An 18,856-nucleotide genomic window follows, 5' to 3' on the forward strand; every position below is an offset into this window, starting at 1 on the left:
CATATTCATTTTTTTAATGTTAGGCACGGGGAGATTATGTGATTTGCCCAGAATCACAGGATGTTCAGCGTCATTACCGAGACTCGAACCCAGTTCCCCAGGTCTGAGGTCAAGCGCCCTAGCCGTTAGGCCAACTTCTCTCTCCAAACTTAAAACAAAACTTTTTTTTTTCAATTTGGGTTCAGCATCGCAAGTTTCGTGCAGATCCATAAAGATTGAGGGGAACAACAAAATGAGGCTGTCAAAAAAGTGATTTTTCTCAATGTAATTCTGAGAGGATTCTTTGCATTCAGGTGCAGAAAAAAACTTCTCAAACAAATTACACACAAATGGAAGTAGAACTTTACTCAGTGTGCCTGTGTGTCGTTTGGCATAAACCTGTTCAGCTGTTTTTCAGAAATTAGCACTTAAAAACGCTTTAGGGTGGCCCTGAAAGAGTTAAGATCTTATTGAGGCATCTGATCCATTAGCCCGTAGAAGGTCTATAAAACAAGAAATCAAGCTTAACAAAATCTCATTGAATGAGGGAGTTTCGGTGCCCTCACAATCCAAAGCTGGGACCCATCGACTGGGTGGCCACCACTTTGAGAACAAGGGTAAGCCAGCCATCACAGGCCTTGGGCATTCAGTCCCAGAGTACTGAAGAAAAAAAAGGAGCATCTCCTGACCCAGATGGTGGTGGGAAGAAAGGAACAGGGGGACCCTACTCACATGGAACCAGGGTAGTCAATTTATTTTCAGAAACAGTGGTTCCTGTGGATTATTATGCAACGCTATACTGGTAAGGTTATGCGCAATCGCAATAGAAAAGGGTTATAGTAATGTCAAAAGGAGAAAGGCCCAAATACACCTTGGTTGTAGTTACTTCAAATTACTTTTTATATTTTCTATTTCTTGAATATATACAAAAAAATATATAAACAATCATGCGTAGTGTCCCCAGTGAAACTGGAACCTAAAACATGGGTGACCGATCAGTGACATTTGTGAATGGTTTCCAAAGCATTTTTAAAGGCGAACATTTACAATTATATACAAGATAGACTGCGACTCTATACAATGATAAGCGCTGATTATATAGTTCGCTTTAATATCTGTGCTGACGACGTTTCGACCCTTTGTGCAATATAGGGTCTCTTTAGGACCTACAAGTGTAGGGACATCTGATTTGTTGACTACGCAGCCGCGTGAGTAACCAAGTGCCACGAGTGAGTAATAAAAAGAAACAAAAGGATACTCACAAGAGAACCATCCGGGTGCCCAAGTGAGAATTGGGGAAGGCTAGTAGTCTGTGTATAGCACAACGCTATTAGTCAGGTAGGATAAAGGTAATCTGTGGGCCCACAACGATGTGTACGAGCAATGTAGAACTCGGGGTTATTAATCAGAGTTGTCTTTTCAATGGACATGCCAACTGCTGTAGTCAGATAGGAATTGGGACAGTGATTTCCTAGTGATGAAATATAAAGCGTGGCACTACGATAGCCACACGGGACCACGGTGCTGTTCAAGTCCTGATGTAACCACCGCTGTGTGTGAACCTATTCCTGAATCAATCCTTAAATGCGTGCCGATCCAACGCGCAGCCAGCAGGACAGGAAAAGTCTCGCTGCTGTCGGCCAAATGACCAGATGGTGGTGGGGCAGGGGGCTTGGGAGGGAAGAACGTGCTTTCGGTATAACAGTTTAACATATGTTTAAAAAAAAAAACAATTAAAAAAACACAGTTGGAGTACAGTTTTGGTTACAAATTAAAATTGAAAAATAATTGACATTTTAAAAATACGGTTAACTTCGCAATGCACAACTCCTCAACAATCTTGCAAAATTTAATTGCACAACACACAAAATGCTTATAGCTTCACAATACAGTTACCAATAAGTAACATCACTTAAAAGAAAAATATAACAATACATACTCAAACCAAAATATAAAATACTACAACCAAAGTGTTTATTTTATCGTGTTAAAGGTAATATGATAAATTATCTAATATGTAAGATGGTTTACGACATTTGTAATAGCATGTGTCACATCAACAGTGAGGCCATTAGCATGGCATGGCATGGTTATGGCCTGGATGGCTGTCGTGCAAGGTTTGGATTACTTGACTAACCAAAACTTGCAAACTTTAGTTTTAATTTAGAAGTGTACTTTGGTGTGTTTTTAAGTGAATATATACATAAGTGTGCTTTGGATTGATCTGGGCATGAGTCTGGCAAAGGCACCCCCAAATCAGGGGAGCCACACGTATGGCGGTCTCACAGGGGCCAGCATGGAGGTGGGTGACAGCGTGTGTTGTTGCAGTCAACAACCAATATGCGGCGGCGTGTGTTGTTGCCGCTACCAACCAATATGGCGAGCGGCGATTAGGCCTTTTGGTGTGCAGCACCCCAGTAGCGGTTTGAGTGCTTCCATGGTCGCACTTTCTGTTTTGCGCCAGACCCCACCCATAAAAGGGGCTGCAGAGTGACGAGCAGGTCTCTGTGTCCTGCTCACCCAGGAACAAAAGCTGAGAGTACCCCCTGGTGACACTGTGGACCGGTTCAGTACCGCAACCAGCCAGTCATATTTTGGTCAGATAATATGACGATGATGGAGTAGATTAATCAGCAGGCAGCTAAATGTAAAATGATACAAGACAGTCGAAGGAGATAGTGTTACAGTACTTGAAACGTAATGTGCTGTTTATAGCTAAGCATATCCCGGGTGTGTTGAACAATACTGCTGATGCTCAATCTCGGTCCAAGATGCAGGTTTTCAGGTCCTACCTCCCAGGAGCAGTGGAGTTCCTGACACCTTTCCTGGACCATCTGTGGTGGCTGGTGCCCCAAGCCTACCAGACCTCATGCCAGGGCCGAACTGGCCGTAGCAGGCACCGGGCGTTTCCCTGCTGGGGTCTGGATTTGGGCCCCTGGGGGGCCATTTTTGTTACCAGGGACCGCTTTGCAAAATAGCAGCAATATCGGTCCCCTGTAACAAAATCAGCCGAAACCGGCCATGGCTAACAGCTCCCTCCCACCCCCCGGAGGGGGCAGGCCAAGCAGTTTGCCAGGGCCGGTTTTGGTTCCCTGTCTGGCCCTGGCAGGCAGTTTAGCACCCAAGACGAGGCATGCCTATGAGGGGGCATTCAGAGCATACTGCAGCTTCTTGGGGGTGGGCTGGGGTACAGGGATTGGTTTTCATCCTCTTCTGTCCTGCCATTCCAAGGATCTTTGAGAAATTACAGGCGCTTGGTTGCTTGGGCTGGGCGCCACATTGTGGCAATTTCTATCTTTGCTAAAATGCTTGGCCATTCAGATGCAACCAGATCGTTCCTCGGGCATTGCGGGTATGCCAGCATTTGCAGGGGGCCAAGCCATATTCTAGGTGCCCCATTGATATCGGCAAGCTGGCAGCAATACTGGGCTTCCTGGGACATAGCTGCAGGTCACCAGAGGAGCTTCACCTGTTCAGGGCAGCATTTACCACAGCCTTCAATGGGGCCTTCAGGGTGGGTGAATTGGTGGCCAAGAATAAGAAGGAACTGGAGAGGGGGGGGGGGGGGGCTGCAGCTGACGCATGTACAATTTTTGGAAGGTTCTCTGGCAGTTACTGTTCCACGCTCCAAGCTGGACCAAAGGGGTAGGGGCGACCACATTATCTTGCATAGGGCACTGGGTAATTCCTGCTGCCTGGAAGTGTCTATGGCACATATGCCCTGTGAGATTGGAGGCCCCCTCCGGATGCATGCCAACAGGTCACCTTTGACAAGGTTTCATTTCCCCTAGGTGCTTTAGGTGGCCCAGAGGGCGGCAGGATTCGACCCTGCGGAGTTCTCAGGATTGAGTCAGCCACCGCCGTGACGGCAATGGGGCTCTCGGGCCCGTCGGTGCAGAGGATTGGCAGATGGTCCTCCGATTCTTATAAGCATTACATTGGGTTGCACATGCTGTAGAATTACATCTAACCACCATTTTCTTTCTCTCATCAGATTTCTTTTGCTGTGGACGCAGGTGGAAAGCCTGAAGAGACAAGACGGCTGCTTGATTTCTGTGCGACCCCTGTGCACGCATAGGTGGAAGGCATGATGGAAGTGTGGGTGATAGGCCGTTTTTATGGGTGGCATGTTATGAGTGATTATTTTGCAGGAAGGTTTGTGTACCAGGCCCATGAGGTGGGCTACTGCATGCCATTTCACGGGCAAGGAGGGCATCGTTTGGCACACTGGAGACCATCAGTGGGCTCAGTGTTGTTCTAGGGGTATCTGCACCCTGGGATTGGTATAGCGCATCTTGGTGGCAATGATTTGGGTGCACGTTGGCAGGAAGAATCTGTTTGAGCAATTGATTACCAAGATAGGCTGGTTGGCAAGAAATCTCCTTCAGGCGGTCATTGCATGGTCTACATTATCCCGAGGTTGCAATGGAGCGGTGGCAAGTTGGTTAAGGCTCTCAATCACTCCGTCAAGCGGATTGATAAGAAAGTTGATAAGCTTTTCAGGTCACCAAGGCTGCAGGCCATCACGCACGGCTGCATCAAAGAGGAGCGTTTCTTTGTGCAAGATGGTGTTCACTTGTCCAAACTTGGCAATGAGATCTGTACTGGCATGGTTAATCCATTGTCAGTGCTAACATTACGTTTTTTTGTTCTTTTGGGCGGGGTGTTAGGGGGTGATCTATGCTGGCCTGTGGCAGGCGAGGTCATGGTTGGTGGGGCAGTTGGGGTCCATATAAGGCATCCCTTTCATTGTGATAGTCGGGGCAGTGATGTCGCGGGCCCTCCAGGGGTTGCTTGTAGCAAGTTTGTTAGAGGCTGCAGGGTGCGGGGTGTGGAATTACTCACTGTAAACAGGCCCTTATGGCCGACCTCCACAATGGGCACCAAGCTAGCGCAGGCCCTTGGGGGGGATAATGAGGGGTGTGGGGTGTGACTGAGGTAGGTAACCTGGTGGGCCGACAGGCCCCCTGCACAAGCTTTCACCAGGGGAGGGGGGAAATGCAAGCTAGTGGGATCCTCCCCTAAGAAGGGACCCGCCCAGGTTCCTTTGGCAGTAAAGGGAAGTGTTAGTGGAGATGGACTCTGCTGGGACCAGTCTTTATCTCACTTGAAGGCCCAATGCTGGATACGCAGGAACAAGGCTAGTTATGGTTAGGAATTTTATGTAATAGTGTCTATGTTAAGGTTAGGTATCAAACAAAAATGTAAATAATATTGTACATTTTACAGGTTACTGTGTATAATTTTAGTGTCATTGTGTAATATTTACTGTGAATTAATTTGTCCTCAAACACAGCTGGGTGTTCACAACCCCTAACCAAAAGATTAAGAACGGTGTTTGTTGTGTGTAACATTGTTGGGATGATGGGAGGTGGTTTTGGGGTGCTCAAGTGTCATTACAGGGGCTGGGCTTTGGCAATACCTGGCCATATGCCAAAGTCTCCCCAAATTGGGGGGGGGGGGGGGGGGGAGCGGCCTGTACAGTGGTCTCCCAAGGGCCAGCATGGAGGTGCGGTGGGGGGGGGGGGGGGGGTGGAGGCGAGTGACTTCATCGCCGCCACCAACAAATATGGCGAGTAGTGATTGGGCCTTTTGGTACGTGGCCCCCTCCTGAAGCGGTTTGATCACTTACGTGGTCGTGCTTTTTGTTTCGCACCAGGCCCCGCCCATAAAAGGGTCCGAGGAGTGATGAGCGGGCCTCAGTATCCCGATCGCCGCTCCATCAGGAACAAACGCTGCCAGCACTGGAACGGAGGTACCAGGATTCTTAATTTTCCCGTCTACCATCCCTTTTGAAAGCAACTCTTTTGTGTTTGTTCAATCGTCTCTGTTCCTGTGCATTAACTTTCATTTGCAGCTGTTTTTGCGATAAATTTATTGTTTGTATGGTCTCAATGGGTGAGGTCATGATTGGCTGTGTAGTTCGGGTCCATGTATGGCATCCTTTTCCTTGTGATAGATGGTACAGCGGTCTTACAGGGGCCCCCCGGGGGGTGCTTGCAGCAAGTTGGCTACAGGCTGTAGGATGGTTGTGGGATGCAGGGTTGTGGGAGTGCTCGCTGCCAACAGGCCATTATGGCCAACTGCTGCAATGGGCCTCAAGCTAGCACAGGCCCTGGGGGGGGGGGGGGGGGGGGGGTAAATAAGGGATGTAGGGGTTTCCTGAGGTAAGTAATCTGGTGGGCAGATGGGCCCCCTGCACATACTTACCCCGTTGGGTGGGGGAAGGGTGCAAGCTGGTGGGGTCCTTTGGTAAGGAGGGACCCACACAGTTTCCTTCGGCGGTGGAGGGGGGTGTTAGTGGAGAGGGACTCTGCTGGGACCAGTCATGATCTCACTCGAAGGCCCAGCGATGGAACAAAGCTAGATATTCTTAGGAATTTCATTTATTAGCGCCTATGTTAAGGTTAGTTAGGCATCAAACAAAAATGTTAATTTTGTACATTTTATGGGTTACTGTGTATAATTTTAAAGTTTCATTGTGTAATATTTACAGTGAATTATTTTTTCCTCATAATAAATACGGGCAGGGGTTCTCAACCTCTAACCGAAAGATGAATAACAATGTTTGTTGTGTTTAACAATGAGGGGCTGATGGGAGATGGGGTTGGGGAGGTCGTGTCATTACAGGGTCTCGGTCTTGGCGATACCTGGCCATACACCTACTGGATATCATCTCCGCTGAGAGTCAGAGAACTGCACAACAGCTTCTTTCCAATGCTGGTTGTGAGGGAGGGGCCGGGCCACTAGACAAAGGAGCTTTTCCTGGGATGTGAAGGCCAGTGGGGTCAAATACAGCAGTAACTCTCTATGGAGTAACCAGCAAACCTGTGACAAGATGGTGATAAATAAAAGGAGTGTCTTGCAGTGGTAACATTAATTAATGTATCTTAGGTACGCAGTGCTTAATTTGTGCCGGTGCTTAGCACCAGCACTTTTTTGACAGGGCCGGTGCTATACATTTTGTTGCAAGCAGCAGCGCTGGTGAACTACATGCATGCACAAGCCTAGGCAGCTCAGCTGTACTTTCTCCACGTCATCTGTGCGGCTCTCACGCTTACCCATTCATCGAGGCAGGCTCCCTAGGCTAGATGGCACACCAGTGACTGGATTTCAAACTTTCACAAAAAAAAAAAAACGCAAACAGGCTCGTCAAGAGCTACCTTTATTTCTACAGTTAACGTGCCTTCCGCCTCCCTCGGGCCTTTAACCCCTTCAGTGCCCATGACGAGCTGGACTCGTCATGGGCTGCGGTGGCGCTGTGCCCATGACGAGTCCAGCTCGTCATGAACTCCGCCCGCTAATACAAAGCGCGGCACTGGGCGGGGAAAGGGGCGGGCATGCAAGGGGTTAAGGGAATAAGAAATAGAAACAAGGCTGGCAATGGCTAACCTCATGTCTGTTACGGATCACGTAGGCCTTCAGCAGCTCCCTATTGGTTACTAAAGGCATAGGGGACTGACGGGGAGGATGTTTGTATTTGCTCTTTTTGTACGTCATCGGATGCAGACGGAGACAAATTCTACAAATGAAACGTGCTTCACATCTAAAGCCCCGAGCGTGTCGATTTTTTAAGTGGAAACCAGATTTGCATCGAGTCAGCATTTAAACCCTGCACCCATCTGTAAGTACTTTTAGGGCTACTGTAGGAGATGTACCTTAATTACTCAAGAGTCGTCAGTAAGGCTGAGCAGCTGGAGTTAAATGCCCTAGGCCGTGCAGTAGACAAAGTGCATGATTAAAATTAAAAACGCTTCGTTATAAAAAAGAAAACAAGCATTTGCAATGCAATAGGTCTCGCATTATAAAAGTGTGAGCAGTTGGTATTGCTAATAATAATGCAACACTAGCTATTGGCATTGTAAATGATAATGGCATTTATGTGTTTGTTTTATAAAATAGATAAAGGCATTGTCATGAACAATGCCAATAGCTTACACTTTTTCAAATGCGAGACCTATTGCATTGCAAATGCTTGTTTTTGTTTTGATGCCAGTCGGTTGATCCTGTCAATTGTTGCGTTCTTTCATCTAGTTTCGTATGTTAATTTAGGTGGCGCCAGTGACCTACAGACAGCTAGGTGGATGTTAGTGAAATGTAGATCTTTGAGTGTGAATTCGTCTGTGGGCGTTTTCATCAAAGAAATCGCTCTGCAGGATACGGCGTCCTGTTGCTAAAATAAGGTATGCTGTTTGAGGAAGACAGAAGGCTCGGTCTGGTTTAGATCTCAGTGGCGCCTGTTGTCTGTTCTGTCACAGAACTCTTCCGTGCAGTAAGGGAGGGGGAGGAGCGTGTGAGAGAGGGGGAGGAAAGACTGCCATGCGAGGCCAGCTTTAAACAAAAAAAAAAAAACCTTCATATCCTGCGCTTTCATTGCCTGCTGACGTTAAATGTATACGTACTGAATGAAAAAAAAGTGTGTGTGGCACTTACTAATCCTTCCCCCATGGCCGAGAAAATACAAACAGTTTATTAAGTGTACCTAGACCAAGAAATACTAATTAAAGTGAATTGTGTGTCCACGAGCACTGTATGAAGTGCTGCAAGGCAAAACAACTATATTTATTTGTCTTTGTGAATCGTATTAATAAATCCGGATGGCTCTGTGGAAGGGAGGGGGAGAAGTGCCTTCGAGCGTGTCGCAACATTTTTAGCAGAGAAGACTAATTTGTTTTCTGAAAAAACGTCTAATTGCAGGTATAATTGTCAGAGTGGCAAAAAACATTTACGGCGGAAGGCACGTTATTGCACTAATTAAAAGTACTCTTTCGATTCATGCTTGTAAATTTGTTCGAGCTCAGTTGTGTCGTAGGAGAGGGGGAGGAAAGGCTGCCATGTAAGGGAGAGGGAGGAGCGGGTGGGAGAGGCTTGTAAATTACTTCGAGCTCAGTTGTGTCGTCGGAGAAGGGGAGGGTGCCCATGATGCCCAGAAAGAAACTAACATCAGCGTGCATTGTTGGAGCTTATAAGTGGCTCTAGCAGTTACATCTGTGGTGGAACTGAATCAGTGCAAAGCCGGATGACACCTAATGGGCAGTCAGAGTGGCAAGTTTCGTACACTGTCAAGCACTGTAATAATACTTTCAGGTAGTGTCCAAACTTTAAAATCCAGCTTGTAAATGGAGAGGGAGGAGCGGGTGGGAGAGACTATATTTATTTGTCTTTGTGAATTGTATTAATAAATCCGGATGGCTCTGTGGAAGGGAGGGGGAGAAGTGCCTCTGAGCGTGTCGCAACATTTTTAGCAGAGAAGACTCTGATTTGTTTTCTAAAAAAACCTCTAATTGCAGGTATAATTGTCAGAGTGGCAAAGGAATATGCTACTTACCAGTATGCATCTGTTCTTGGCATGTAGAGCTGCAGAGTCACACACTGAGGATAAGATCGCCATCTGGTGTTGGGCTCGGATGATTGCAGGTTGTTGTTGTCTTCGGAAGAAGCTTTGGGTCTCGAGGTTGGTGACTCCTCCCCTGGACAACAGTGCGCATGGGCATCCACTCCATCGTCAGATTGTTTTTTCGCCATGATGGGAAAAGATGGAGTGTATAGGAATGAAAGAAAGGATGTCCATGTGTAATGTCTAAGTAAGACGGATGCTGGAACAGATACAGGTCCCGGGAGGCGGGCGGGCGTGTGTGACTCTGCAGCTCTACATGCCAAGAACAGATGCATACTGGTAAGTAGCATATTCCGTTCGAGGCATATGAGCTGCAGATCACACACTGAGGATAGATTATACAGCAGTGCTTCCCCTTAGCGGTGGTCGCCTGTATCTGTTGCAGCAGCTTGAAATAAAGTTTTTAGGACAGCCTGGCCCACTGAGGCCTGTTGTTTGGCCTGCACGTCAACACAGTAGTGTTTAGTGAAGGTATGCGTGGTAGACCACGTGGCTGCCTTGCAAATGTCTTCTAAGGGAATGTTACCTAAGAAGGCCATAGAAGCCCCTATTTTACGCGTGGAGTGCGCCCTAGGGGGAACTGTAAGTGTACGTTTAGCCTTTAGGTAGCATATTTGGATGCATTTAACTATCCACCGGGCTATACCGGATTTGGAGATCGGATTGCCTTTATGATGTGGTGCGAAAGCAACAAAGAGTTGTTTCGTCTTTCGAAAAGGTTTTGTCCTGTCGATGTAATAAAGCAAGGCTCTTTTGACATCTAAGGTATGTAGGGCCCTTTCAGCTACGGAGTCTGGGTTTGGGAAAAAGACTGGTAGCTCTACTGATTGGTTAAGGTGGAAAGGGGAAATCACTTTTGGAAGAAATTTAGGGTTTGTCCTAAGAACCACTTTGTTACGGTGTAGTTGTAAGAAAGGTTCCTCTAGTGTAAGGGCTTGTATTTCACTTACTCTGCGTAGGGAAGTGATTGCGATAAGGAAAGCTACCTTCCATGTTAGGAATTGTAATTCACATTTGTGCATAGGTTCAAATGGGGGACCCATGAGTCTTGTGAGAATCACATTGAGATTCCACACTGGGGCAGGTGGTAATCTTGGGGGAAGAATTCTTTTGAGACCTTCCATAAACGCTTTGATGGCTGGTACCTTAAAAAGGGACAGGTGTTGCCTGTTTTGCAAGTAGGCTGCCAAGGCTGCTAGGTGTAAACGTATAGAGGAATAGGCTAGATTGCATCTTTGCAAGTGTAGTAGATAGCAAATGATGTTTTGGATGGAAGCATCCAATGGATGTATGTCATTATTAGCGCAATAGATGGCAAATCGTTTCCATTTAGCGGCATAACACGCTCTAGTAGTAGGGCGTCTGGCTTCCTTTATGATATTCATACAGTCTGGAGGGAGATTGAGGTAACCGAACTCTAAGACCTCAGGAGCCAGATCGTTAGGTTCAGTGTTTGAGGATCTGGGTGTCTGATTTCTCCATGGTTCTGGGTTAATAGATCCGGGGAGAGGCGTAGCCTTTGATGTGGAACTAAAGATAGTTCCAGAAGTGTGGTGAACCACGGTTGACGTGCTCAAGTAGGAGCCACTAGTATTAGTGACTGTTGTTTCAGTTTGCGTACCACAAATGGAACTAGTGGGAGAGGCGGAAAAGCGTACGCAAATCTGCCTGACCAGTTCATCCATAGGGCATTGCCCTTCGACTGTGGGTGTGGAAACCTGGCGGCGAAGGTTGGGCATTTTGTGTTTTCGGGAGTGGCGAACAGGTCTATGTCTGGTTGTCCCCACTTTTGGAAGAAGGGGAGTAGAACCTTGGGGTGTAGTTCCCATTCGTGGATCTGCTGTGTGTGGCGACTTAGGAGGTCGGCCACTTGATTGTGGATCCCTGGGAGATGTTCTGCTAACAGGTAGATGTTTTGGGGAATTGCCCATCTCCAGATTTGCTGTGCCAGTTGGGACAGTTGGAGAGAATGTGTCCCTCCCTGTTTCTGTATATAATACATTGTCGTCATGTTGTCTGTGCGTATGAGGACTGTTTTGTTCTTTAGGTGAACTTGAAAGGATTTTAGTGCTAGGAACACTGCTAAGAGTTCCAGGTGGTTGATGTGGAGCAGTTTCTGTTGACTGGTCCATCTGCCCTGAGTGGTATGGTGAAGGAGGTGGGCTCCCCACCCTGTGAGAGATGCGTCGGTAGTTAGCACAACTTGTGGAAGAGGCTCTAAGAACGGTCGTCCTTTGGACAGGTTGATGGTGTTCCACCATTTCAGTGAGCGAAGTGAGCGACTGTCCACCAACACCAGATCGGTAAGTTGTCCGTGAGCTTGGTTCCACTGTTGTGCTAGACATTCCTGTAAGGGACGCATCTGAAGTCGTGCGTGTGGGACTATGGAGATGCAGGACGCCATCATGCCTAGGAGCTGCATGAACACTCTTGCTGGAAGAGATGGATGAGTTTGAAATTGAGAGATGAGATTTTGTATACTGGCTATCCTGGCAGTGCTGGGATAAGCAATGGCTTTGGATGTATCTATGGTTGCTCCTAGATACTGATGTAAGTGGGAAGGTTGTAGATGGGATTTGGGGTAGTTGATAGTGAACCCCAAATTGTGGAGAGTTTGAATGGTGCGATGAGTGTGGAGAACGAATTTTTGGTGAGTATTGGCTTTTATGAGCCAATCGTCCAGATAGGGGAAGACATGGATCTGTTGTCTTCTGAGGTGCGCTGCCACGACTGCTAAGCACTTGGTGAACACTCTGGGTGCTGTTGTTACTCCGAATGGGAGAACTGTGAATTGATAGTGTTGCCCATCTACCACAAATCGTAGATATTTTCTGTGAGCGGGATGCATAGGGATGTGAAAGTATGCGTCCTTGAGGTCCAATGTGGCAAGGAAGTCTCCCTGTTGTAACAGTGGGAGGACTTGTTGGAGGGTGGTCATATGAAAATGATCTGAATGTATATACTGGTTTAGCAGTCTGAGATCCAGTATGGGCCGTAATGTTTTGTCCTTTTTGGGAATGAGGAAGTATAGAGAATACACCCCTGTTCCCTGATGTTGAAGAGGGACTGGTTCTATCGCATGTTTTTGTAACAGGGATTGAACTTCTTGTTTGAGGAGAGAGAGATGATGTGAGGACATTGGACGTTGTTTGGGTGGTATGTTTGGGGGGGATTGTATGAGTTCTAGGCAGTAGCCAGACTGGATAATTTGTCTTACCCATCTGTCTGTGGTGATGGAAGTCCAGACAGGTAGGAATTGTTGGAGTCGCCCCCCGACCGGAGTGGAATGGTCTGGGGGGAGTGGTGGCAAGTCACTGTTTGGTGGCTGGGGAGGTGCGGGTGTTGTTGTTGTTGCCCTGCCCTCGACCTTTGTTATTGTTTCCCCTATAACCTCCCCGGAAATAACCTCTGTTAGGGGATGTTTGTCCAGAATTTTTAAAGGTGGACGTGGTCTCAGTTGCTGTGTTTTTGGAGCCTCCTCTATAAAAGGAGCGACGAAAGGAACCCCGGTTTTGAGGAGACTGCAGTGCTCCCATGGACTTGGCAGTTTCATTATCTTTTTTCATTTTTTCTAATGCAGTGTCCACTGCAGGGCCAAATAACTGCTCTTGGTTGAAAGGTTGAGCTAGAATTGCGGTTTGAACCTCTGGTTTAAAACCGGAAATACGGAGCCAGGCATGTCGTCTGAGTAAGACGCTAGTATTGACCGCCCGAGAAGCAGTGTCTGCCGCATCTAAGGCGCATTTAATAGAGGCATTAGATATTAACTTGCCTTCTTAAATGAGGTCAGCGGCCTGGGATTTAAAGGGATCAGGCAGGTATTGCATAAGGTCCTCAAGTTGGTCATAATGCGCCCTGTCATACCGGGCTAACAGGGCCTGGGTATTGGCAATACGCCAGTGGTTCGCCGCCTGTGCGGCGACTCGTTTGCCTGAGGCCTCTAAAAGCTTAGACTCCTTGTCTGGGGGGGGCGTTTCTCCAGTTGTCTGTGAGTGAACGCGCTTCCTGGCATTTGATACGACCAAGGAGTCTAAAGGGAGCTGGGCTTTAATGTATGCAGGGTCCTGCGGGGCTGGTCGGTACTTTTTTTCGATGCGGGGGTTGAGAACCCTCGCTCGAACAGGGTCTTTAAAGACCTCAGTGGCATGCTTTATAACCCCTTTAATCATGGGAAGAATGTGAACAGTTTTTTGTGACTGCTCAAAAGTATCGAGGAGAAAATCCTCTTCAAGGGGGTCCGTGTGCATAGTGACATCATGGAATGCTGCTGCCCTATTTATTAGTTGGCCAAACCCCAAATGGTCATCAGGAGGGGAGGGCTTGGAGGGGTAGGTAGTGGGGTCAGGCATGTCAGGCATTGGATAAGACCAGTCATCTACTGGTGCTGTGTCTGGAAATGTAAACGGGTCGTTTGGATCAACAGGATCATTAAATAAATCAGGGTCCGCCCCTCCCCCTAAGTCATCATTATCATCTTGTGGAGGAGGTGAATGATAGGGAGATGGTAAAGGTAAAGGTAAAGGTAAAGGAGAAGGAGGAGGGGGGGACGGGTTAGGAGGTAATACAGGAGAGGAAGGACGAAGTGGTGAAGTGGCACAGTCCTTTTTCCGTATGGGAGCTGGAGGAGGTGTAATGTCCAGCTTCCGCTTTTTATATGGGATGGCAGTCACATGTCCAGTGTCGGGATTGATGTAGATCCGCTTTTGAGTAGGATCTGGCCGAAAAAGTTCATCTGGTTCCGAAGGTGGTGGCGGCGACGGCCGCTTCGGGTCTTTATGAGCTTTTTTCGGTGTGGACGTAGTTTTCGGTGCCGAAGGATGTTTCGGGTCCGATGGATTTTTCGGAGCCGATGGGGTTTTCGGTGCAGATGTATGTTTCGGTGCCGATAGCTTCGGTGCCGAGGGACTTTTAGGCATCGATGTCGAAGAACATTTCGGCGCCGGTGGAGACTTCGGTGCCGAGGAACGTTTCGGTGCCGAAGGAGATTTCGGTCTTGAAGCCTGTTTCGGTGCCGATAGTGGTTTTTTCGGTGCCGAGGGTGTTAAAGGCACAATCAGATGAGGTTTGCTCGAGCCCGAGCCACCTACAGGCTTAGATGTCTTCGGAGCCGGGCCCGAGGGCGGGGCTTCTGAAGAGGATTTTTGGTCGCGACTGGGCCCAGCTGGCGGAGTCTTGACCAATGCTTTTTTGGATGGGGCAGGGGCAGGGGGGGTGGTACTCACACGCTGCCCTGGAGTGATGAGGTCATCGGAATCGTCGGCCTCGGACACGATCGAGATCTTCGGTGTCATCTTCGGGAACATCTTGAGCAAAGATGTCCTCCGGTTCTGGAGCTGGTTTGGCCATAATATGGCGTCGAGCTCTTCGGTCCCGGAGGGTCTTCTTCGAACGGAAAGCGGCACAAGCTGGACAGGTGGACTCGTTGTGTTCCGGCGATAGGCAGAGGTTACAAACCTCGTGGTGGTCACTGTGGGGGAACTTCGCTCCACACTGGGGGCATTTTTTGAAGGGTGTCCTGTCCATCAGCCGCTTCCGGAACCGGTCCGAGTTGATTTCGACGTCGATGGAATGAAGATTAAAGAGTTTAATCGATTGCTAGAAGTTTTCTGCTGGAGCGGAAAAAAGTTCATCCGAACCCAATGGCGGAAAAAAACAATCTGACGATGGAGTGGATGCCCATGCGCACTGTTGTCCAGGGGAGGAGTCACCAACCTCGTGACCAAAGCTTCTTCCGAAGACAACAACAACCTGCAATCATCCGAGCCCAACACCAGATGGCGATCTTATCCTCAGTGTGTGATCTGCAGCTCATATGCCTCGAACAAACATTTACGGCGGAAGGCACATTATTGTACTAACGAAAAGTACTCTTTCGATTCATGCTTGTAAATTTGTTCGAGCTCGGTTGAGTCGCAGGAGAGGGGGTGGAAAGGCTGCCATGCAAGGGAGAGGGAGGAGCGGGTGGGAGAGGCTTGTAAATTACTTCGAGCTCAGTTCCATGTAAGGGAGGGGGAAGAGCGGGTGGGAGAGGGGGAGGAAAGGCTGCCATGCGAGAGCTACAGGCTAGCAGGTGCGCGTGCACAACCATCGGGAACGCAAGCTGGAGGCCTGAAAAGCCACTGTTTGCACTTCCAAAACTCGCTTACTAAAAGTCTCGCCAGAGCAGCGCTGGCTCAGGCGAGACCTAAAAAGGGAGCCTTCTGCGGGCTCTAAATAATACGACTTTTGCGGTAGAGTGTGCTGAAACCTGTATAAGGGAGGGAAGGAAGAATTATTTCAGCATTCTCCAGATTTTCTGCACACCAAAGGATGCAAGAGCTGGATATTTTGCTAAGGAAAAGCACCCCACAAGATAGTCTGAATGGCAAGCCGTGGGGCATATGTGTAGGCAGATAAAACACACGGGTGCTGTGAGTTATGCTTGAAAAGGCTCCCTACAACTCTTTTCTCTGCACGGGAAGGGCATCCTGACGGGGTTTTCTTTATTGCACGTGCACCACAACTGAATATTCCACAGGAGCAGCGCCTGTCTTTGTGGAAAATTAGGTCTGTTATCTTGCAATTCACTCCGCCATTTTGTGCTATACCCTTCGTGACTGACCTTTTCTCTCTTTCACGATCACTCTGGAGCTTCACTTTTGACCTCCCACATTCCCGCACAGACGCTCACACCCTGTTCCTGCTTTGACCTGCCACAAACTGACCAGCCCATGCTCAACCAGTCGGACAGGGAGTTTCCCAGATGTTTATCGTACTCACCCTGCACACTATGCCCTGCAGGCGTGCAATAGCTACCATCTGCAGGCCTATCAAATTGACCTCTGTTTGCTGTGTAATAATTCCTCTCGCCTGTGCCCTGCAAGGGTCCAACAACTTGTCGTATAAAAATGCTTTTCGCCTACACCCTGCAGGGGCCTCACTGCTACCATCTGTGGATTTATCAGATTAACCTTTGTTTGACATATAATCATGCCTTTTTCACCTATGCCCTGCAGGGGCCAAACAGCCACCACCTGCTGATTGTATCATAACTGACCATTGCTTGTCTGTAAATTATTGGTGTTTGTTATTGTTCACCTAGCACGCACAGGGTGGGGATGAAGGGTATAGAAGGTGCAGAAGCAAAGCACTCAGCAGATTGCCTCCTCAGACAAGCTGCGGGTGTCTGTTGCCGATGCTCTCTCTCCATCTCATGAGATTGTAATAAATATCCTTTCTCTCGGCGCTCTAGGGTTGGTCTCAGTTTGTATCCCGGACCCGTGGACGAAGGGTGGACCTTACACCTTTGGGTGGTCCCCCAAAAGACCCCCAAATCCACATCTTCACAGTGTCTGTGCCTAAATAACAACTAGGACTATTACGTACCTTAGTTATGCTCCAGTTTGGCCCGCGCGGATCTGCAGTAGGCACATTCACCCACTGAGCTATCTTACTGGAACTAGCACAGCACAGAGAACGGAAGTCCAGGAGGCTTAGCAGACATCAATAGATGGAGGCTCTTCAGTGTGTGGCTTTCAACAGTTTCCCGGATAGGGGGTAATTAGTCTGAGATGTCAGCCTAGAGCCAGCGCAATTAATAGATGGAAGAGATCTCCGTGTACAGTAAAAGATCAGCCAATGGATCCGGTCAGAACTAAAAGGTGAGGCAGTAAGAGGCGCGTTTATACAAAGAGAGAAAACAAGCATTTGCAATGCAATAGGTCTTGCAATTGCGAGATTTTGAGCTATTGGCATTGTAAATGACAATGCCTTTTATTTATGTGTTTAAAAAACCTACAATAATAAAAGGCATTGTCATTTACAATACCGATAGGTCAAAGTTTATAAAATGCGAGACCTGTTGTATTGCAAATGTTTGTTTTCTCTCTTTGTATAAATGCGCCTCTTACTGCCTCACCTTTTAGGAAACAGGCCTCTGGCGCGCAGATTGTCCTCTTTTACAGCGAAATACAATGGGTCGGGGAAGGGGACTGAGTAGAGGTAGAGGAAGAGTCCCACCCTCCAACGGACAACGCCCAAATGTCTTCGATAACAATAGACAGGCTTTTGCACACGATTTTTCTGGTGACCACTTCCCGACAATGAATTTGCATGAGACAGCCAGGGACAGGGAAAGGAACCAGTGGAACTTCCAGTTGATCAATCAGGGCCCTATGTCACAGCTTCAGTGGTTGGAACTCAGGGCAAATTCTTGGTCGACACAGGGGCCTCTAGAAGTGCCCTCTCACATAAGCCAAACAGGGGCGCCCTAGGAATCAGCTTATCAGTCACATCTGTAGGATTTGACGGCACGCCCTCCACCAACCCCCTTTCTACTGAGGTGACCCTGGACATGCAGGGGAACGCAGTGATGGCCTCTTTTCTGCTTTACCCGAACTGCCCAGACAATTTGATGGGCATTGATCTCTTAAAGCATTTCAGAGCCACCATTCGCTGTTCTCCTCAGAATGTCAGAGTCATACTGTTTGATAATGATTGCCCCCTTGGTTATGAATCCCGCCTTTATTGTCACACTGATTCCGAACAGCAGGATTTGTCCCAGTTACCGGACACCCTGTGGGCCATCTCGGACACCGAAGTGGGGGAGATTGTGATGGATCCTGTCCACATAACAGTAAAACAAAATGAACCTCTTCCTCGCCTCCCTCAGTATAAAATTTCTGCAGACGGCAAAAAGGCTCTCATGACTATAGTACAGGATATGATTGCAGCTGGGGTAGTTGAAGAAGTTCAGTCTAACATTTGCAATAGCCCCATCCTTCCAGTTTAGAAACGTACATCCACTTCTGAGAAAACATACCGTTTTGTCATTGACCTCCGCGCAATTAACAAAATAGAGGTCCCACAATATCCTGTGGTCTCTGACATAACTATATTGACAATGATCCCCTCAACTGCTACCACCTTCACAGTAATAGATCAAAAATACATCCTGAGTCACGCCATCTTTTTGGTTTCACCATAAAAAACAGATCGTACAGATTCTGTCGGGCTCCTCAAGGGTATACCGAAAGCCCTAGCATCTACAGCCAGGCCCTTAAACAACAGCTCGACTAGATACAGTTACCACCCGGCGCTGTTCTCATCCAATATGTCGATGACATTCTGTTGGCTGCAGACACTCCGGCCCTGGCTCGCACTGCCTCTCTTACTACACTGCGCTTTTTGGCATCACAGGGCCATAAGGTATCCAAGAATAAGCTACAGTATTGTAGACAGCAGGTGACCTACCTCGGCCATCTGCTGTCTAAGGAGGGACGTACTCTCACACCTGACCGCATCCAAAAAATACTACACCTTTCCTCTCCCACCACCCAAAGAGATGTTCGTGCACTAATTGGTCTCACTTCCTTTTGTCGCCAATGGATACCGAATTTTTCCCTCATAGTTAAGCCACTCCTTGTTTTGCTTACAAAAGACACACCCGCACCTCTTCCTTGGACACATGAACACGACCAAGCCTTTCAAGACTTATGCCAC

The 18,856-nt window shown here is 48.0% G+C and overlaps 2 protein-coding genes across 8 annotated transcripts in view; one reads left to right on the plus strand and one right to left on the minus strand.

The window, feature by feature from the left end:
- Positions 1-18,856, plus strand: part of LOC146870885 (syncytin-1-like) — a 401,244-nt gene that overhangs the window by 377,644 nt on the left and 4,744 nt on the right. For both annotated transcript variants that reach the window (XM_085647113.1, XM_085647114.1), the window contains exons 5-6: positions 3,974-4,077; positions 5,639-5,734. The gene's annotated coding sequence lies outside the window, so the exon portion shown is untranslated. The remainder of the gene's footprint in view (positions 1-3,973; positions 4,078-5,638; positions 5,735-18,856) is intronic.
- The window catches only part of LOC146870886 (matrix metalloproteinase-14-like), a 350,496-nt gene that overhangs the window by 281,004 nt on the left and 50,636 nt on the right, over positions 1-18,856 (minus strand). The window lies entirely within an intron of this gene.

Source organism: Triturus cristatus, chromosome 1_1 (assembly GCF_964204655.1).
Source record: "Triturus cristatus chromosome 1_1, aTriCri1.1, whole genome shotgun sequence".
In the NCBI taxonomy this organism is placed as follows: domain Eukaryota; kingdom Metazoa; phylum Chordata; class Amphibia; order Caudata; family Salamandridae; genus Triturus; species Triturus cristatus.